Source organism: Helianthus annuus, chromosome 4 (assembly GCF_002127325.2).
Source record: "Helianthus annuus cultivar XRQ/B chromosome 4, HanXRQr2.0-SUNRISE, whole genome shotgun sequence".
In the NCBI taxonomy this organism is placed as follows: Eukaryota; Viridiplantae; Streptophyta; class Magnoliopsida; order Asterales; family Asteraceae; genus Helianthus; species Helianthus annuus.
In genome coordinates, this window is record NC_035436.2 from 176,520,019 (window position 1) to 176,543,434 (window position 23,416).

At 36.3% G+C, this 23,416-nt stretch overlaps 2 long non-coding RNA genes across 3 annotated transcripts; both read right to left on the minus strand.

Moving 5' to 3' along the window:
- Positions 1 to 9,971: 9,971 nt before the first annotated feature.
- LOC110898812 lies at positions 9,972 to 16,513 on the minus strand. Of its 2 annotated transcripts, XR_002569644.2 has the most exons (4): positions 16,344 to 16,513; positions 14,933 to 15,017; positions 10,305 to 10,460; positions 9,972 to 10,150 (listed from the first exon to the last, which is right to left on the minus strand). It is a non-coding gene; the product is annotated as an uncharacterized LOC110898812 (long non-coding RNA). The 2 variants fall into 2 exon arrangements; XR_004890587.1 differs by lacking the exons at positions 14,933 to 15,017; positions 16,344 to 16,513 and adding an exon at positions 12,727 to 12,962 and having other exon boundaries at positions 10,305 to 11,400.
- A 2,841-nt stretch (positions 16,514 to 19,354) lies between these two features.
- On the minus strand, positions 19,355 to 22,428 carry LOC110898813. Its single transcript, XR_002569645.2, has 4 exons — positions 22,196 to 22,428; positions 20,785 to 20,869; positions 19,774 to 20,554; positions 19,355 to 19,619 (listed from the first exon to the last, which is right to left on the minus strand). It is a non-coding gene; the product is annotated as an uncharacterized LOC110898813 (long non-coding RNA).
- Between the last annotated feature and the right edge of the window lie 988 nt (positions 22,429 to 23,416).

The following is a 23,416-nucleotide window of genomic DNA, read 5'->3' on the forward strand; positions in this document are numbered from 1 at the left end:
GGATCGGCTTATGTAACTAGTTTGCATAAATTAGCCGAAACGGGTCAAACCTTATCATTTTTATCTCAAAATCCAGAATGTGTTTAGTTTACCCTTATTACACAAGTATACAAGCTTGTCGGGTCTAAACCACATTCTAATCCGGTCTTCGCATAGTCATGCGTATTAAACCGTATCCTCCTTTAAAAACTAACCGGTCTAAGCTTAGGCTTAATTAAAGACCCGTTAGGAATCTAATAGGTTATTAAAAACCTTTGTTCCAGATTTAGGAGCCCAGTAAAAGCTATCTGTACTTGCTTGGTGGTATACGGCTGGGATAAATTGTATAAATTTGCTCTGGTAAATACTTTTAACTTATTTTCCCTTATACGAGCTTGGGGTACGGTATATAAAATACCGGTTAGTCGGGCATTTGACCTTAATCGATTGGTGGTTAAGTATTATCAAGATGACCCGTTTAAAAATTTGTTTTGTCTGTTTTACGCCTTAGAGAGTTTAATGACCATGTCCCGGATATCGTTGGCATCATTCATAGAATGGCCACGACCTTGGCACACTGGTGTAGGCTTGCACCCGTCAGTGCATTTACATTTATTAAGGTATAACCGCTGGTTTTCTGCCGCGAGACTATATCATGTGGTGTGTCTATTAATCTTTAACCCGGCACGAACCGGGCAACTGAATGCATAACAAACATGTAATTCTTTACAAGTATTATATTCAAATAATTATCCCAAGTTATAAAAAACTTTCGTGCCATGTGCATTTAAATCAATTTTCTTAAACATTTTCAAAATGAGTCAGTTAAGTTGTATTTACCAGTGAAAACTGACGTATTTTCCAAAAAGGCTAAGTGCAGGTACTAATCGGAATAGGCTGGCTACTCCTAGCATCAATAAAGAGTCTCGCAAGGTTAAGATTCCTAAAGTCTGTTGAACAATGTTTCATTTATCTTTGATCCGCCTGTGGATCCTTTACTTTCCGTTTGTAATACTTTGATATTACTTTATATCGGATTGTAATATATATTATCTTTTGCTTCCGTTGTGCATTTAAATTGTGTTGTTTGACTATGATGATATCAACTACGTCACGATACTCCCCACCGGGCCCACCGGTAATACGTGGAAATATCAGGGTGTGACAGATACCCTCTTCGGTTAGGGTGTCAACTATGACAAGTTCAGGATATGCTTCAGGATATGGCCAGAATCCTCAGACTGGTAACGTATCTAATAATAATAATACTCTTGCTACTAATGGTATTGGATCTTTGCAGGTGCAGGTATGACATCATCACTTTCCAGTGAGCTTCAGAAGTTAAAGGACATGATATCCAGTGTACCTGGAGTGGTCCAACCGATCCCAGAAGTATCCAGGATAGCCACAGGATATCTCAGTTTGCATATCCTATTTGTGATGCTGAAATCCCGAAAAGATTTCAAACCCCCAACATGAAGCTCTATGACGGAACTACAGATCCTGAGGAGCATATTGCCCAATATAGAGAAAGGATGGAAATCAACCCTATCCCTCCAGATCTCAAGGAAGCATGCCTCTGCAAGGGTTTTGGTTCTACCTTAACAGGATCAGCCTTAAAATGGCTCTTAAACGTTCCTCCTCATTCAATTACATCATTTGCTCACTTAGTCAATTTATCTAATAGTCAATTTTCTTGCAGTCGAAGTTTTGAAAAACTAACAAGTGATCTCTACAGGATAACTCAACGACCTCAGGAATCCTTAAGAGATTATGTGAACAAATTTAGCCAGGAATCCTTAGATATTCCACATCTTGATGTTGCAACAGCTGTGCAGGCTTTCAAGATGGGGTTGCAAAAAGATTCTCAATTTCACCAAGATCTTGTAATGAACCCATGCAGGAACCTGGATGAAGCTTGGAACAGGGCTTTAAGATATATTCGACTGGAGGATGACAAAAATATGCAAGAAAGGATGAATTCATCCACAACCTATGAGTCAACCAATAGAAAATCAGAATCCTCGTACAAACCATATCGCTCCAAGCCATATGGCAGAAATGACAGCAAGAAAGTGAATGCTATTGAAGACGAGGATCCTGAGGTGTATCCTGAATTATCTGAATATTGTTTTTCTGTTAAAATACCTGAACTGATGTATGCTATGCAGGGTTTAGGAGACAAAGCTAGGTGGCCCCGGAAGAATCAACAAAAAGTTGATTGGAAGGATAAGTCCAAATAGTGTGCCTTCCATGAAGATTTCGGACATGTTACCGAGGATTGTATTGCTCTGAGGAAAGAAATAAGCTATCTCCTGAGCAAGGGATATCTGAAGGATCTCTTGGGAAGAAAGAAGAATAAGGGTCAGGATACTGAGAAAGATCCTGAACGAGCGGCGTCACCTCCTGCGGATGCCAAGATAATTAACTTTATTTCAGGAGGATCCGACATTTGTGGGACTTCATATTCTGCGGCCAAGAGACATGCAAAGGAGGCTAAGGCCGAAAGAGGAGATAAGCCAACCAGGATGACGACCCTCACGACTGATAAAGTGATCACGTTCGACAGTGATGACAGGGATACTGTCCAGGATCCTCACCATGATGCTCTGGTAATAACGTTATATGTGGCTAACCATTTTGTACGCAGGATACTGGTGGATAATGGCAGCTCCGTCAACATAATCCAACTAGAGACGTTGAAGAGGATGAATGTATCTCCAATGGATATCACTTGAAAGTCCACTGTACTTGTTGGGTTCAGTGGAGAGGCTAGGAATACAATGGGAGAGATAAAGTTACCAGTATATGTTGAAGGGGTCAACTCAATGCAACACTTTTGTGTGATGGACTCCTTATCCTGCTATAATATTATATTGGGTAGGCCGTGGATCCATGATATGAAAGTTGTGTCGTCAACCTATCATCAATGCATCAAGATTCCTACACCTTGGGGGGTTGTCAAGGTGGATAGTGATCAGCAGGAAGCAAAGGAGTGTTACTCATCCTCGATGAAATCCTCAACCAAGCCTAATGCAACATAGCAATTAAAGATGCGGTGTGACAACCGTCACCTTTCCGTACATTCCGTACACTAATTGAACAGTAATCTGTGCTTAAATAATTATGCATGATCTAGTTTACACGACAAATGAATTTTTTATTACTGTTATATACATACAATGGCATTTCATGCTGCAAGACTTTATTCGTTGCTACATGCAGCACGAGATAGTTCAAATGATGCATATAACAGAATTGGCACCAATACCAGACAAACAAAAAATGCTGACGAAGTTCAGTACATAGACAGACAGTGTTTTGAAGCCCAGTATGAGCCAGAGACCAAGTATACACTAGTATAGTGTGTAGGAAAGTAAGGATTACAAAACTGCTTATCTAGGTGATAGATAAAGTGCCGGAAAGTGCCTAAAACACACTAAAAGTGCAGAATTCTGCAGAAAATAACCAAAATTCAGCTATTTTCAGCATTTAAACTCCAAAATATAATGCAGAAAAGTGGTTTATTGGTCCTAAATACTTTCCTAAGTGTCGGGGATTAAAAGTGTCACAAAAGGGTGCTTAATGAACACTAAACGGAATAACTTGACACTTTAACGAACCGGTATCTAACCGAACAACCGGACATTACCCGGAACACTAAAATATTGCAAAAAGCATTGCTTTTATTTTCCTGAGCTAGTCATGATCCCCGAACACCCTAACACCCACTAAAATATCTAGTAACTAATTACACTAACTAGAGACATGGAAATTGATTACAAGGTAACTACATTGGTTCAAATATTACATTTAACCCCCCCCCATACTAATTCACGGTCACATTTAGGGCCACACCTTAATCTTTTAAAAGATCTACTAAATCCCATTAAATCTTCCCAAAATCTTGCATAAGATGTGTAGTGTACTATAGGAGACATAAGGACCATTGGACAAAGGAATTATGAAATATAAGTAGCCATCTTCTCCAACATCTCTTAACAAACACAAAGAACCTCCATCACCACCCCACCTCACGGCCACACCCCATCACCCCACCACCTCCATTTTCGACCATCATTCAAGCAATCCAAGTGTATCCCAAGGTGATACAAGGTGATTTAGGAGGCTCGATGCTCGCGGAACTTGAAGGACCTCTCTTGAGTGCTTTTATCCACCACATTTTCACTTGTGTTCTTCCCTAGCTTTAAGATAGTTGTAAGCTTCTTGAAAACTCTTGTTACTTCATGTTTTAGTGGTTAAAGGATATAACATGTTGAAAATCATGTGAACATTAAAGATCATACACTTGAAGATTGAACAAAAAGCTAACATAAAATGAAATATTGTTAAAATGAAATTGTTTTGAATATTTTGTTGATTACATGTTGATTTATTGATAATATGATGAATGATCATCATATGGAACTTGTTAGAGTATGATTAAAGACATGATCTAACAAGATGAGAGGTGGTTATGTGTTTACATCTTCTAGACTAAACATGAACTTGAAAGAGAAATGATTTTCTTGCAAAGTAATAAAACAAGTGAACTAGTAAACTTGTGAACCTAAGACTTGTGTATGATTTTCCAAGAAAAACCAAGTTTAAAAAGATGATTTTTAGAAGACCATGACTTTATTAAAACTACACTATTTTTAGTGACAAAACAAGTGTATAAACACTAGAGAAACAAGAAGGTTGAATAAATAAACATTTGTGCAAATTATGTTTACAAGTTGTAAACACCAAAACTCTTCAAGAATGAGATTTTAAAAGAAGTAAACACACTTTGGAGGGTAACTAAATCTACTAAATACTCTACCAAGTTACTACGTGTTTTCGTGAAATATCAAGTTCATGTTATTAAGTAAAGTATATAGTTTATACACTTGATAAGTGAAATATTGTTTAGAGTGTGATTGTTGATTGTTTGAATGGTTTTTGGAAAAGAAAATGATATGCTAAATAGCATGGACACCTCCATTTACAAAGGAAACTATGGCGAAATTTTCCAAAAATTCCAACACTTAGAAAATATTTTCTAGACAAGTGTTTACTAGTGTATTTTAAGCTATGCTTTTTTTTCAAATATAAATCTCGCCATAAATTTTGTTACAAAAATACAAAGTATCGGAGGTTGGTTCTTACAAATAAAGATGGGTAAATATGTATTTAGAATATATATTTACATTAAAAACATTGTGTGTGATTATGTGAAGTAGTTGTATTATTTTAGGATTTAAAATAATATAACTCACAAATACCAAGAATTTACGACACCAAAATAATACCAAAATTACATGGAATGAAATATATAAGTTACACACTTGATATTGTAAAACCGAACGCAATAACGTAACTTACGAAATACTCCGAGAAGTACCGCTATAATATATTTTTGGTAGATATTATTTTGGATACAAAAGAAACTAAAGTATGATTTTTATTATTACAAAGTATATCATATTTTCAACAAAGAGGAAATATATTACTTTTGGAAGTAAAAATATATTTTCTTAGAATATTTAGAAAATATTGGATTTTTGAAGGGAAAATATATATTTCCTTGACGATACATTATTTTGGACAAAACAAGTCTACGTATATTTTCTAAGTGAAAATATATTATTTTGGAAACTACAAATACAAGGATACGAGAAACATGTATGAAATATTCCCATCCTTGGGAAGGAAACACGAAAACAAATACTTGAAAAGTATTATAACTCTGGATGATGTAAAGACATAAAGAAAACGTAACTCAAAACATGAATACTAAGGCAAGGCACGGCCCGCTCGTCTAATAGACCCTAGCACATTGTAGGTAGTCGTGTTTGCTGACGAGATTTCAGTTACGAGTATTGAAGACGCAAAACAGTGAGTTCATGCTCCCCCTTTTCTTTAACTGTTTTTGGTTTTATAACTCTCGGGGGTGAAATACATGTTATGAATGCTTAAACGGTATGAAATGCCTATGAAATACTAGATCATGTGAGCTTAGACTTAATATTTAAATACCATGAATTCTTGGTGAAAACTAGTACCAAGTTGTAAATACATAATTAGGGACGAGGGTTAGATCTAACGGGTACGGCCAAACCCCACTCATGGTCACAACTAGTACCTAATAGTGCTTCGGAATCCCAGTCGAGGTAAATCGACCAGTCGAGGTTAATTGGACAGTCGAGGGTAATCAACACAGTCAAGGTAAATTGACACAGTCGAGCAAAATCGACAAGGGTATGAGCCATTACGAGTGCTCCCTATGAGCCATTACGAGTGCTCCCTACGAGCCATAACGAGTGCTCCCTATGTCCTCACATGCCTTAAAGGAGCCATTACGAGTGCTCCCTATGTCTTAAAGACCTTGTAAAACATGCATGTTCATACACGCTTTCCATACCTGTTTACAAAGAAGTCTCTTAAAGTTTACAAGAATTACATTACACAAACAAGACGCATGAACTCGCTCAACTTTTTGTTGATGTTTTCCAAAATTACATGTATTTCAGGTAACAGGATGGATCTTGGACGCGGGTGTCGTAACTAGAAGTTTAGATGTCATCCACTTTTGTTGGTTTGTAACCTAGTCGAAGGTTGTGTTTTAAAAACTTGAATAAACAATGTTTATAATACATAAATTTTATGAATGGATGAACATCGTTTTGATCATGTAGTTGTTTATTATGATTGAATGCAATGATATTAAACCAGTCACACATCAAACGCTTCCGCAAAAGACAGGGTGTGACAGTTTGGTATCAGAGCATCGATTGTAGTGAACTAGGATTCATTCTCGAGTCTAGACTACAATCACTAGAGTTCTCTCACGAAAACATTTTACAAAAAGTGTAACATCCCGAAAATACAAATTTCTTAAATTGCAATTAAGTTGCAAATAAATTAGTAAGATAAACTAACTAGGAATGACACTAACCTAGTTAGATAAAGACTTAAGAGTAGTTAAGGGTTGAAACAAATAAAGAATGAAAGTTGGAGGGCCAAAAGTGTTAAAATGAAAACTAATATTAATAAAACAAAATAAATAAAACACAAACACACTTGTCTGTGTGTTGTGTAGATCGACCAGAGCAGGGGGCAAACCCAAGCTCCCCAAAACCCTAGTTTCTTGCTAAAATCTCCTAATTGAAGGATCAAATCAAGTCCAAAACGAAAATCGAGCATAGATTACTGATCCCCATTGCAAGGAGATCATAAGGTATGTAAAATTTGATGAAAATTCCCTACTTGAAATTCTCATGAACATAGAGAATCTGAAATCTGGTTATGCATGTGTGATATATAGATGAATTAGGAGCATTGTAGTGTCTAGGAGTAAACCCTAGACAAATACAAGTTGAAATCATGTGTAATTTTAGTAAAATCCATGAACACCCTTGTAGGTGATTAGTGGGTTATGTAGAATTTGATAAACACTAGGAAATTGGATGTTGTTCTAGTGTAATTTGACAATTGTGAAGTGACTTCAGAATTTTAGAAGCTAACAATTATGTAAAATGGGTTGATTGATATGAAATTCAGGCTAAATGATAACTAGGGACATGCTATGTAATCATGCAAAAATCTGCCCATAAAGTGTTTGTTGAAATGCCTCAAAGAAGGCTCGAAACTGGAATTTTGAAGTTAAAACGCCTAATTGTGATGTTTTGTTAATTATGCGATATGTGATCAAAAAGAGTTCTAAACGCGATATAATTGAACTCTATAGGAAAGGATACCGGAGCGTCGAGTGGACTAGCCGGTGGTGATTTGCGGTTGAAGGGCGTGCACTAAAGGTATGTAACTTGATTTGTAACATTGGATGAATATTGATAATTAGCATATGCGTAGTTGAATTATAGAATAAAAGTTGTGTTGATTTAAAGCGATAATGATCGTTATACTGAAAAATAGTTCAAGAATTGGTTAAGTCTCGTTGGTAGTCATCATAATGGAGGATTCCGTAGATGAGCCAAATGGGTCGAATAATCAAGTAATGTGTGGCTAATACTTGTAATATGGTAAAATGGTCATTTGTGATTGTTAATAAATGACATATTAGAATATGAGGATTTAGAGTGTTGGTTTGTTAGAATAATGAAGTCCATAAGGGTGAACTAAACGGGTCACCAAGAGAAGGTATGGATCGAATAACGGTAGTAACTTACTTGTAGATTTTGAGCCCGAGTGATGGGTAGCGAAATACTAAACACGCAAACCGGTGATGGGAGCGTGGGCGTTAAAAATGAGAAATCCAAGATTTGGGTTTGGGGTGAAATAAACAAAATCAGACAAAACAAAAACTTACAGGGACTACCGTAAGTTACGGTCTCTACCGTAACTTACGGTGGAGACAAAAGGGCTACGGTAGTTCTCTACTGCCTTACGGCAGACCAAGATTTTCCAGCGTCTACCGTAACTTACGGCAGATACCGTTAGTTATGGTAGAGCCCAGAAATAATTGTTAAATCTTGCATATCATAGCTTATCGAATCCGTTTTGAACGTAGTTTCGATTAAGCAATATTTCTAAGAACTCTAATACTAATTTTTGTTAAAAATCTCTAGTTTTCAGGTTTTGCAAGTATGTGGACGACGATCAAGTTGATGCTCCAAGAACCGAACACGAAACTTTTGAACGCTTCCGCACTAAATGAATCTAGTTAAATTATGTAGTTTTGTAAATACTACTAAATGATGTATGTTTGAAACTAGTTATTTGACTATGTTAAACACTATGATGAAGTATAACTTAGTCTACTAACTAAGTTTTTGTAGTTAAATATTTTCTTTAAAAATTTCACATTTCATACGATTAATTAATGAAATAAATGGATGGGTGTTACAAAAAGGTTGTCATTGCATTCACATAAGCGTCAAGATCCACGAGTCAAACACTTTTCAAAAAGAGACAAGGCAAGGACATTAGTAGGGAATACCCTCAAGATAAGGTGCCAATTAAGGCATAGTCTACACGAGATAGATTTGCCAAAAATAAAGTACACTCTTGGTGATAACTAGTACCAATTAGTGTTTCTGTCGTGAATCGACAACTAGAAAAATGACCCCCCCTAAAACTAGAGTTATACGTGATATGATCAAAATGCCTGTTTATGCTAAGTAACATGTTTGTTTATCAATACATACATACGAATAAGTGTACGGAATAAATATTGACGTGAATACATACTAATAAGTGTACGGAATAATTATTGACGTGAACAAGATACCTTCGACTCCAACTCCTATTACTATACGTAACTCGCACCATGAAGCTATCGACCTCACGTTCATTGCAAAGCTCATAGCTAGAGTGATTACCAGACAAGATTCTGAGCTTGCTTCCGTGGGAGACGGCTGCTCTTCCCTCTCGATCGTGAGGGTGTCTGACTACGGTGATGATGACGAGGCAGAGGCGGTAACCTTGAACGAATTCTTAATCAACGGGACGAGGTCCCTGCGGCTTATGTGAAGCAAGGTAGACGACATACTTGACCAGAAAAAGAAGATGAAGTATTCATCTCAAAGGTGCCCCTCCAACTACTAGGAATTCTCTTTATTCCTATCATCGTGCCTATACGCACGTAACGATAACGAGTGTTAGCGCATGGACCATCGCAATGGTTCTTCTCATGACAGAGGTATAAGGACAGTAGTGTCCCCTCCTTGAATGATCATCTGCTTGGACGAGAGGAAATTGGGGTAACTGTGCAAGACAATTTATTATTACGGGGGGCCATGTAATAACAACTTGTAGTGCATGGAAATCCTGGTGGACTCTGCGGGTTAAGCTAAAGATCACCATCCCTCCAAAAATAAACTCTAGGTGTTCACACCTTCGAATGGTAGGACAATACCTAGATCAGTGCTTTAGCACTTTATAAAGTAGGTGTTACGCCCAAAATTTCACCTTCCTAAATGTGATATTATCAAACTATAATTTAACAAAAAAATCGGGCATGACCCGTCCATAAAACGAGCTTACCCCTGTTTTAAACATAAACAAACTAGATACAATTCTACAATTCGTTCAACAAGATACTACTAAATACCAATACAACAAATTTTGGATCAAAAACATTTGAACAAGCTAGCGGAAGCGTTTGGTATCGCATAACACGAACACGCGCTCGCTCCGATTCTCCAAGTCGCCAAAATTGAGGAATTACCTACATTCAACAACAAAGCTTTAAAAAGTTAGTCATTATACTTGTTTGCTTATAAAACCGTCATTTTAGTTCCATTCGTGTTCTTACTTTCATTTCTCTTACGCATTCGATTACCCAATTAAATGGGTATGACATATACTCTCATACAACTAACCTGTTAGTAGATGGTGACGACCAAACATATAATATTGTATAAACTAAAACGTCCATAGCATATTCTAACCGCATAAGTTACTTCAATCCGATTATCCTTTCAACATTCAACCGTTTCATTATTATATCAACACTTCGAAAGTCCGACATTCATAACCTGCACTTTCAAACATACTCAATAATAACTTGGTTAACCAAACCCGTAATCTCAACATATTCATTTACTACATCTTCATAAAAAGGACGTTAACCATTTAAATGCATCCAATCAACTTATATTCCAAACCCAAGGGCATTATTAGTAACGCTAATTCTCAAATGCATCCAAATCATGCATTCGCACATACTTGCACACATACAAACTTACAATCATACACATCTACATACCTAATATACATTTAATCATACATACAATCATGTATTCATACCTACGTGTTCCGTACGTATTTTTGTATACATTTACATGTAATACATGTCCAACTTCATTACATACATCTATCACACTCTTATATAAATTACACGAGGCTTAGACTTGGGTTTACAACTTATAATCGTCAAGGAAACACTCGAAATCATGTTTGGGAGGCCCGTCGTAGTTCACGGATAATATACCGAAGCCTACGGCGCATAAATTACATAAATAATATTTTTGACAGAACTTTCACCCGGCCGTGTCAGTTCACCACCCGGCCGTGTCAACTCTGCACTTTTCCTAGCCATTAATCCTTACTGAAACGGACATAACTCTCTCATTTTTCGTCCGTTTTGCGTCATGTTTCTTCCTATATGATTGTAATATAATATTCTATCACGTGATCTTGAAGTCCAACATCCGAGTTAAGGAATTTCTTAACTTATATGTATTCGGCTTGTTATTCATCTATGAATTATTCGACCCATTCGTGCATTTATCAAAATAATCCATTGATTTAACCTCAACTTTATATGAACTTAATAATTAAAACATTATATTACTTAAACAACTAAAGAAGTGATTATAGAAATCACTTACCTTGAGTATTCCAATAAGTGTATTTGTCACCTTGCCTTATCTTGACCCGTTATCCTCCTATGCTTGAGCTCTCCTTGACACGTTCCTATTATCTCATTCCATTACATCCATTCAATAGTTAGTATACGTAATCATACGCATCACTAATCACACTTCTATTCACGTGTCAATCGCTTAACGAGTTCAACATGTATCATAATACTACAATGCTAATCAACCTAACAATTTATCATTCCATCATCACAAAAGTCATACATGAGCTTCTAGCATGCATAATTATGTATTTACATCATGTTCATCATTCTTTCAAAATTACATACTTAGAATGGTAACATTCTCTAAGTTAGGCAACTTGTTTCATACATTAAACATTTCATACCATTTCTTAACACCTTGGTTTTTACACATCCATTCTACTATTTTCTATCAACAACCCGTTTCGACCCGTTGGTGCAATCATATGCATAGACTAGTTGGTAAGTGTTTTAGACACTTAAGACAATCAAATAACTTACTAACAATTTATTAAAATCAGTAGTTCATGATTCATACAAGTGTGCATAACAATACAACTATTTTTACTTAATATTTATACTAAAAATGTGCAGCAACTTTCTGCGCAGCAGCTGTTCACGACACATTTTAACCCATTTATCTTCTGATTCAGTTCTTCATGTTCAAATATGAAATGATCTACACTCAGAGATCTTTCTAAGCATATAAAGATCGTAACAATCGGACATTCCTATGATTTTATATGATTTTTACAAAATCAGCACAGAAGCTGAAATGCTTCCAAACAGCTTGCTGTCAAAACGAATTTACTAACTTTTCATGCTGTTTTGACCCACTAAATCTCATAACCAGCCTCTTATGACCAAATATGAAATGTAATATGCGAAACAACCTTTTCAACGATATAAGGCTCGTTGTCTAACTCCTAATAACGAATGAGATACGGCCTTTACAAGATGACTATCTAAGGCTGTCAAACGTAACTATTTTACACAAACTTTGTAGGCATTTTATCAAACACCTTGTAAGCATCATAATCATGGTATTCGGTACAAGACTATAAGGCACATTCTTATTAGTTTATCATCATACAACATTCATATTCATTCGGATTTACATAGATTTTTCATCCTAAATCAGTTTGTCTAGCATTCAAGTATTACAAACAAAATCATATATCAAACTATCACATAATCATAATCATCATAAGCTTCCTATTCATAACACAATCTTTACAAAGTGGGTTTTTACTACACCTTTCATACAATCTAAATTCAAGCATGATTCTTGTTCTAAAACGCAATTCTAACTCAGATTTATCATATTTGACACAAGAAATCGAGATTGGGTTTAACCCCTCATTCTACAAATCATAATTTCAGAAAATTAAACTCACCACTTCATTAGTTAGGGTTAGATTTTCGAAAAAGAGGACCCATGCATCGAATTTTCTTGTGATTTAGGCTTCAATTTCTTGATATCTAGCAGTTAGGGTTTTTGGCTCCCCTTTCTTCCTCCCCTGGTTCGCACGAACACAACCGTGTTTGTGTTTTTGTTTTGTTAATTTCTCAATTAACCCTTTTTATTCACTAGTTACACAATTAGCCCTCCCACTTTGGAGAGTTTTTAACTTAGCCTTTTTTATTTAACTAATTATCATTATATCATGACTTTCATTAACCGAGTTAGTTTCTTTATTTATTATTTATTATTTTTGGGGTGTTACAGTAGGAAACCTGTCTTGCCTACTTCATGTCTACCAGTGTATGAGACGTTTGAGAAACGATATTTAAGCAAGAGAAGAGGAATAACATTCAGAAGGATTCAGTGACGTTACACCCTACCACTTCATGAAACTTGTATGACCAAGGCGATGTAGCCTCGAATACATTATTACAAACAATAATAAGCCAAGTTGCCCAGCCTATGTGAAGGCTCAGTAATTGTTTCCTCTCTTATACATTGATTATATGTACATGTGAAATTGGGTGATTACATGATTGCTTATGGTACTATGTACCTCATAGACAATTATGGAATATTGTCTAACCTACTTCATACCTTTTGACAGAAGAAAATGCCGCCCAGACGAGACACAAACACCAGTACGTTACCAAGAACAGAAGCTGAGCTTCAAGAACGAATCTCACAGGCAATTGCGCGACATGAAACCCTCCGCTCCGAACACAGCGGTGGCACTCCCGGAAATAATCCTTTAACTTGCTGCACCTATAAACAATTCCTGGACTGCAAGCCATTGAATTTTGATGGCACAGGAGGTGCTGTTACGTTTGTTCGTTGGTCAGAAAAGACTAACTACATTCTAAGAATGAGTAACTGTTCGCCCCAACAGAGTGTTACCTATATCTCAGGGTTGTTTTTGGATGGCGCACTCTCCTGGTGGAACCTTCTGGTTCAGACCCTTGGTGCAGATGCTGCTTATGCACTGAGCTGGGACGAGCTCAAGGAAATGATGGAAAAGAAATACTGTTCTAGGGCTGAAATCCAGAAGCTTGAGGTGGAGTTCTGGAATTTGAAAATGGACGGACCGAAGATTCCTGAATATGTCCAGCGATTTCACGACTTGTCTAGGGTCGTCCCCTACTTAGTCAAACCGGAATTCAAAAGGATTGAATGATTCATTTGGGGACTTGCACCTCAAATTAGGAGCTTGGTTACTACCTCAAGGCCTCCAACTATCGCAGAGGCTATCGATTTAAGCGTTACACTTACTGAAGAAGCTCTACGTGCACTTTCAAACATACTCAATAATAACTTGGTTAGCCAAACCCGTAATCTCAACATATTCATTTACTACATCTTCATAAAAAGGACGTTAACCATTTAAATGCATCCAATCAACTTATATTCCAAACCCAAGGGCATTATTAGTAACGCTAATTCTCAAATGCATCCAAATCATGCATTCGCACATACTTGCACACATACAAACTTACAATCATACACATCTACATACCTAATATACATTTAATCATACATACAATCATGTATTCATACCTACGTGTTCCGTACGTATTTTTGTATACATTTACATGTAATACATGTCCAACTTCATTACATACATCTATCACACTCTTATATAAATTACACGAGGCTTAGACTTGGGTTTACAACTTATAATCGTCAAGGAAACACTCGAAATCATGTTTGGGAGGCCCGTCGTAGTTCACGGATAATATACCGAAGCCTACGGCGCATAAATTACATAAATAATATTTTTGACAGAACTTTCACCCGGCCGTGTCAGTTCACCACCCGGCCGTGTCAACTCTGCACTTTTCCTAGCCATTAATCCTTACTGAAACGGACATAACTCTCTCATTTTTCGTCCGTTTTGCGTCATGTTTCTTCCTATATGATTGTAATATAATATTCTATCACGTGATCTTGAAGTCCAACATCCGAGTTAAGGAATTTCTTAACTTATATGTATTCGGCTTGTTATTCATCTATGAATTATTCGACCCATTCGTGCATTTATCAAAATAATCCATTGATTTAACCTCAACTTTATATGAACTTAATAATTAAAACATTATATTACTTAAACAACTAAAGAAGTGATTATAGAAATCACTTACCTTGAGTATTCCAATAAGTGTATTTGTCACCTTGCCTTATCTTGACCCGTTATCCTCCTATGCTTGAGCTCTCCTTGACACGTTCCTATTATCTCATTCCATTACATCCATTCAATAGTTAGTATACGTAATCATACGCATCACTAATCACACTTCTATTCACGTGTCAATCGCTTAACGAGTTCAACATGTATCATAATACTACAATGCTAATCAACCTAACAATTTATCATTCCATCATCACAAAAGTCATACATGAGCTTCTAGCATGCATAATTATGTATTTACATCATGTTCATCATTCTTTCAAAATTACATACTTAGAATGGTAACATTCTCTAAGTTAGGCAACTTGTTTCATACATTAAACATTTCATACCATTTCTTAACACCTTGGTTTTTACACATCCATTCTACTATTTTCTATCAACAACCCGTTTCGACCCGTTGGTGCAATCATATGCATAGACTAGTTGGTAAGTGTTTTAGACACTTAAGACAATCAAATAACTTACTAACAATTTATTAAAATCAGTAGTTCATGATTCATACAAGTGTGCATAACAATACAACTATTTTTACTTAATATTTATACTAAAAATGTGCAGCAACTTTCTGCGCAGCAGCTGTTCACGACACATTTTAACCCATTTATCTTCTGATTCAGTTCTTCATGTTCAAATATGAAATGATCTACACTCAGAGATCTTTCTAAGCATATAAAGATCGTAACAATCGGACATTCCTATGATTTTATATGATTTTTACAAAATCAGCACAGAAGCTGAAATGCTTCCAAACAGCTTGCTGTCAAAACGAATTTACTAACTTTTCATGCTGTTTTGACCCACTAAATCTCATAACCAGCCTCTTATGACCAAATATGAAATGTAATATGCGAAACAACCTTTTCAACGATATAAGGCTCGTTGTCTAACTCCTAATAACGAATGAGATACGGCCTTTACAAGATGACTATCTAAGGCTGTCAAACGTAACTATTTTACACAAACTTTGTAGGCATTTTATCAAACACCTTGTAAGCATCATAATCATGGTATTCGGTACAAGACTATAAGGCACATTCTTATTAGTTTATCATCATACAACATTCATATTCATTCGGATTTACATAGATTTTTCATCCTAAATCAGTTTGTCTAGCATTCAAGTATTACAAACAAAATCATATATCAAACTATCACATAATCATAATCATCATAAGCTTCCTATTCATAACACAATCTTTACAAAGTGGGTTTTTACTACACCTTTCATACAATCTAAATTCAAGCATGATTCTTGTTCTAAAACGCAATTCTAACTCAGATTTATCATATTTGACACAAGAAATCGAGATTGGGTTTAACCCCTCATTCTACAAATCATAATTTCAGAAAATTAAACTCACCACTTCATTAGTTAGGGTTAGATTTTCGAAAAAGAGGACCCATGCATCGAATTTTCTTGTGATTTAGGCTTCAATTTCTTGATATCTAGCAGTTAGGGTTTTTGGCTCCCCTTTCTTCCTCCCCTGGTTCGCACGAACACAACCGTGTTTGTGTTTCTGTTTTGTTAATTTCTCAATTAACCCTTTTTATTCACTAGTTACACAATTAGCCCTCCCACTTTGGAGAGTTTTTAACTTAGCCTTTTTTATTTAACTAATTATCATTATATCATGACTTTCATTAACCGAGTTAATTTCTTTATTTATTATTTATTATTTTTGGGGTGTTACAAGTCTACCCCCCTTAAAGAAGGTTTCGTCCCCGAAACCTCTTTCTTTTCTTCTACAACCCGTCTAGTCTTATTCTTCGTTCATCCACTCATTCAAGTTACATTGGACGACTTACATAAGAATGTTGTGAGAAATTGACTAATCACACATCCCATAGTCCACAATTTGAAACTAGCATCCTAACGTATTGTTCATACTTATCAAGATTTTAAATTTTCTTGCGATAACCAATCCCTAGTCATCATTATTTTATTCATTTCCATGGTTACTATTGTTATACGTGCCATGCGTATCTTTCCTACAATATCTTGTTCAAATGAACATGGCCAACAAGCCGAGCAACAAAGTTAGCATTTCTTAACGATACTTGTCTCTTATATTCTATCAGAATTTCCACAGTTATGAGCATTCAGGTTCAATACCACTCGATGATCATTACGAACATTTAGAAGTTCACTTCACATTTTTCATTACGGTTTTGTATACACATATTCTATTCTGACGCATCCTTCTCTAGTCGAGTCATAACCTCATACTAAAGTTACAACCCTTTTTATACGTACCTGACGGAAGTAAATTCCATTGATTCATTATCCATACTTTACGGTAATCATTCCTTTCCGGTTAGTGACATTGCGCGTCTATTCATCAAGTTTACTTATGAGTATAAAACTTAACAACCAAAACATTAGCTACCGAGTTCAAATGGCGATCGCCATCTGACCCGTATGACCCATTTGTCCTTTCGACCATTCTTGTACAAAACGCATTTGCATAAATATATTCATATATATATATATATATATATATATATATATATATATATATATATATATATATATATAGAAGTTCAAGCATTAACTGAATCACATCACTTAAGGAACATTTATTTGTTTGGTACGTAATTACTTCACATTCGAATAACTTCATTCTTGTCATTCCTTTGTTCATTTGCTTTACATTTACTTATATGACTTGTTTGACGCAATCATGGTCAAACTATTGACTCTTCTTATGTAGACTAGTTTTCGCCTTTTTAAACCTTAAGTCCGCTTCGCGGATTTGAACATTGCATTCATGCCTTTCATTTCTTGAATCCGTCTCGCGGATTCAAGCATTGCATTCGTATCTTTCATTCCTTGAATCCGTCTCGCGGATTCAAGCATTGCATTCGTATCTTTCGTTCCTTGAATCCGTCTCGCGGATTCAAGCATTGCATTCGTATCTTTCGTTCCTTGAATCCGTCTCGCGGATTCAAGCATTGCATTCATATCTTTCATTCCTTGAATCCGTCTCGCGGATTCAAGCATTGCATTCATATCTTTCATTCCTTGAATCCGTCTCGCGGATTCAAGCATTGCATTCATATCTTTCATTCCTTGAATCCGTCTCGCGGATTCAAGCATTGCATTCATACATTGTTGGTCCGTACTTCTTACGGATTCAACATTTTATTCTTATCACTTGCATTTTGTACTCTTACGTAGTACTCTCAATCTCCCGAGAGTCTTACTACTCATTTCACCCGTACGCCCACCTGCTACCCAATTCTAACGGACATACATGTAACAATTATCGCGGTCTCATGAACGTCATACGTTTCTTGTGTAGTGGCCAGGTACACAATCCACGTACTAGTTTCGTGTCTTCGCGTAATCGCCACATTATGCCCGAAGAATTAAGTTTCGGCACGTGTTACATTTTTAAAACTCCTTTACCATGTCGTTGTTATATTCATTTAGATTTTTCTTTCACTTGCCTAATTATACTATTTCATACATCAACGCGTTGAGTATACGTACCAGGGGTCAATTCGTCTTATTACTTGCCTTGATGCCGGTCCTAGACCGCATTCACGGATCATTCCTTCCGAACAGTTGCGCTTACCTTTCACATAACCCGCGTGCTCTTGGCCTTATAAATAGCATATAAATAAATGATTAGCATATTCCGTCTATCTTATCCACTAATCGTGGTCACATATGTCGTACTAGGCCTTATATAGATCTTACACGAACATTCATTAAGCTTTTAGACAATTTAGAAACTCAAAGTACGAAAACAAGGCCTTTACAAGTTTCTTTCCATCGTAACCACTAATTGTGGTTAGATACATCTTATTAGGCATTATTTGGACCCTACATAAACATTCGAATGGGCCTTCGGACAACCCGGTAACTCGAAACGCGAAAATAATACTCAAATAAAATTTTTTAGCAGATTGTTACTCCACAAGCCGTCGGCGACGGCCTTACACCCGTCGGCGGCGGGTCCTGGAATGTGGCTTCGGCCACTTTTGCCCGTCGGCAGACACTTAGGGCGTCGGGACTAAGGGGGCGTCGGCGACGGCCAGGAGCCCGTCGGCGACGGCCTCCCGTTTGCTGAAACGCTGCTGAATTTCTTTTGAGTGTTCCGACCATTTACCGGGTCCGTTTTCAGCTACACGGGTCCCGGGACTTCTTATTTTACACGCCTTATCACCCATAACCTACTTGAACCTTAAAACTTATACCGTAACACACTATACATACTTATATTAATCAAAAATTTAAAATTTTACCTCATTGGCGATCTCGGAGCGAGCACACTTTTGCACGAGCCATCGGTTTGAGTTCAAGCACTGATACTCTTGCTCGAATCCCTCAAACCTAGGCTCTGATACCAACTTGTTACGCCCAAAATTTCACCTTCCTAAATGTGATATTATCAAACTATAATTTAACAAAAAAATCGGGCATGACCCGTCCATAAAACGAGCTTACCCCTGTTTTAAACATAAACAAACTAGATACAATTCTACAATTCGTTCAACAAGATACTACTAAATACCAATACAACAAATTTTGGATCAAAAACATTTGAACAAGCTAGCGGAAGCGTTTGGTATCGCATAACACGAACACGCGCTCGCTCCGATTCTCCAAGTCGCCAAAATTGAGGAATTACCTACATTCAACAACAAAGCTTTAAAAAGTTAGTCATTATACTTGTTTGCTTATAAAACCGTCATTTTAGTTCCATTCGTGTGCTTACTTTCATTTCTCTTACGCATTCGATTACCCAATTAAATGGGTATGACATATACTCTCATACAACTAACCTGTTAGTAGATGGTGACGACCAAACATATAATATTGTATAAACTAAAACGTCCATAGCATATTCTAACCGCATAAGTTACTTCAATCCGATTATCCTTTCAACATTCAACCGTTTCATTATTATATCAACACTTCGAAAGTCCGACATTCATAACCTGCACTTTCAAACATACTCAATAATAACTTGGTTAGCCAAACCCGTAATCTCAACATATTCATTTACTACATCTTCATAAAAAGGACGTTAACCATTTAAATGCATCCAATCAACTTATATTCCAAACCCAAGGGCATTATTAGTAACGCTAATTCTCAAATGCATCCAAATCATGCATTCGCACATACTTGCACACATACAAACTTACAATCATACACATCTACATACCTAATATACATTTAATCATACATACAATCATGTATTCATACCTACGTGTTCCGTACGTATTTTTGTATACATTTACATGTAATACATGTCCAACTTCATTACATACATCTATCACACTCTTATATAAATTACACGAGGCTTAGACTTGGGTTTACAACTTATAATCGTCAAGGAAACACTCGAAATCATGTTTGGGAGGCCCGTCGTAGTTCACGGATAATATACCGAAGCCTACGGCGCATAAATTACATAAATAATATTTTTGACAGAACTTTCACCCGGCCGTGTCAGTTCACCACCCGGCCGTGTCAACTCTGCACTTTTCCTAGCCATTAATCCTTACTGAAACGGACATAACTCTCTCATTTTTCGTCCGTTTTGCGTCACGTTTCTTCCTATATGATTGTAATATAATATTCTATCACGTGATCTTGAAGTCCAACATCCGAGTTAAGGAATTTCTTAACTTTTATGTATTCGGCTTGTTATTCATCTATGAATTATTCGACCCATTCGTGCATTTATCAAAATAATCCATTGATTTAACCTCAACTTTATATGAACTTAATAATTAAAACATTATATTACTTAAACAACTAAAGAAGTGATTATAGAAATCACTTACCTTGAGTATTCCAATAAGTGTATTTGTCACCTTGCCTTATCTTGACCCGTTATCCTCCTATGCTTGAGCTCTCCTTGACACGTTCCTATTATCTCATTCCATTACATCCATTCAATAGTTAGTATACGTAATCATACGCATCACTAATCACACTTCTATTCACGTGTCAATCGCTTAACGAGTTCAACATGTATCATAATACTACAATGCTAATCAACCTAACAATTTATCATTCCATCATCACAAAAGTCATACATGAGCTTCTAGCATGCATAATTATGTATTTACATCATGTTCATCATTCTTTCAAAATTACATACTTAGAATGGTAACATTCTCTAAGTTAGGCAACTTGTTTCATACATTAAACATTTCATACCATTTCTTAACACCTTGGTTTTTACACATCCATTCTACTATTTTCTATCAACAACCCGTTTCGACCCGTTGGTGCAATCATATGCATAGACTAGTTGGTAAGTGTTTTAGACACTTAAGACAATCAAATAACTTACTAACAATTTATTAAAATCAGTAGTTCATGATTCATACAAGTGTGCATAACAATACAACTATTTTTACTTAATATTTATACTAAAAATGTGCAGCAACTTTCTGCGCAGCAGCTGTTCACGACACATTTTAACCCATTTATCTTCTGATTCAGTTCTTCATGTTCAAATATGAAATGATCTACACTCAGAGATCTTTCTAAGCATATAAAGATCGTAACAATCGGACATTCCTATGATTTTATATGATTTTTACAAAATCAGCACAGAAGCTGAAATGCTTCCAAACAGCTTGCTGTCAAAACGAATTTACTAACTTTTCATGCTGTTTTGACCCACTAAATCTCATAACCAGCCTCTTATGACCAAATATGAAATGTAATATGCGAAACAACCTTTTCAACGATATAAGGCTCGTTGTCTAACTCCTAATAACGAATGAGATACGGCCTTTACAAGATGACTATCTAAGGCTGTCAAACGTAACTATTTTACACAAACTTTGTAGGCATTTTATCAAACACCTTGTAAGCATCATAATCATGGTATTCGGTACAAGACTATAAGGCACATTCTTATTAGTTTATCATCATACAACATTCATATTCATTCGGATTTACATAGATTTTTCATCCTAAATCAGTTTGTCTAGCATTCAAGTATTACAAACAAAATCATATATCAAACTATCACATAATCATAATCATCATAAGCTTCCTATTCATAACACAATCTTTACAAAGTGGGTTTTTACTACACCTTTCATACAATCTAAATTCAAGCATGATTCTTGTTCTAAAACGCAATTCTAACTCAGATTTATCATATTTGACACAAGAAATCGAGATTGGGTTTAACCCCTCATTCTACAAATCATAATTTCAGAAAATTAAACTCACCACTTCATTAGTTAGGGTTAGATTTTCGAAAAAGAGGACCCATGCATCGAATTTTCTTGTGATTTAGGCTTCAATTTCTTGATATCTAGCAGTTAGGGTTTTTGGCTCCCCTTTCTTCCTCCCCTGGTTCGCACGAACACAACCGTGTTTGTGTTTTTGTTTTGTTAATTTCTCAATTAACCCTTTTTATTCACTAGTTACACAATTAGCCCTCCCACTTTGGAGAGTTTTTAACTTAGCCTTTTTTATTTAACTAATTATCATTATATCATGACTTTCATTAACCGAGTTAGTTTCTTTATTTATTATTTATTATTTTTGGGGTGTTACAGTAGGAAACCTGTCTTGCCTACTTCATGTCTACCAGTGTATGAGACGTTTGAGAAACGATATTTAAGCAAGAGAAGAGGAATAACATTCAGAAGGATTCAGTGACGTTACACCCTACCACTTCATGAAACTTGTATGACCAAGGCGATGTAGCCTCGAATACATTATTACAAACAATAATAAGCCAAGTTGCCCAGCCTATGTGAAGGCTCAGTAATTGTTTCCTCTCTTATACATTGATTATATGTACATGTGAAATTGGGTGATTACATGATTGCTTATGGTACTATGTACCTCATAGACAATTATGGAATATTGTCTAACCTACTTCATACCTTTTGACAGAAGAAAATGCCGCCCAGACGAGACACAAACACCAGTACGTTACCAAGAACAGAAGCTGAGCTTCAAGAACGAATCTCACAGGCAATTGCGCGACATGAAACCCTCCGCTCCGAACACAGCGGTGGCACTCCCGGAAATAATCCTTTAACTTGCTGCACCTATAAACAATTCCTGGACTGCAAGCCATTGAATTTTGATGGCACAGGAGGTGCTGTTACGTTTGTTCGTTGGTCAGAAAAGACTAACTACATTCTAAGAATGAGTAACTGTTCGCCCCAACAGAGTGTTACCTATATCTCAGGGTTGTTTTTGGATGGCGCACTCTCCTGGTGGAACCTTCTGGTTCAGACCCTTGGTGCAGATGCTGCTTATGCACTGAGCTGGGACGAGCTCAAGGAAATGATGGAAAAGAAATACTGTTCTAGGGCTGAAATCCAGAAGCTTGAGGTGGAGTTCTGGAATTTGAAAATGGACGGACCGAAGATTCCTGAATATGTCCAGCGATTTCACGACTTGTCTAGGGTCGTCCCCTACTTAGTCAAACCG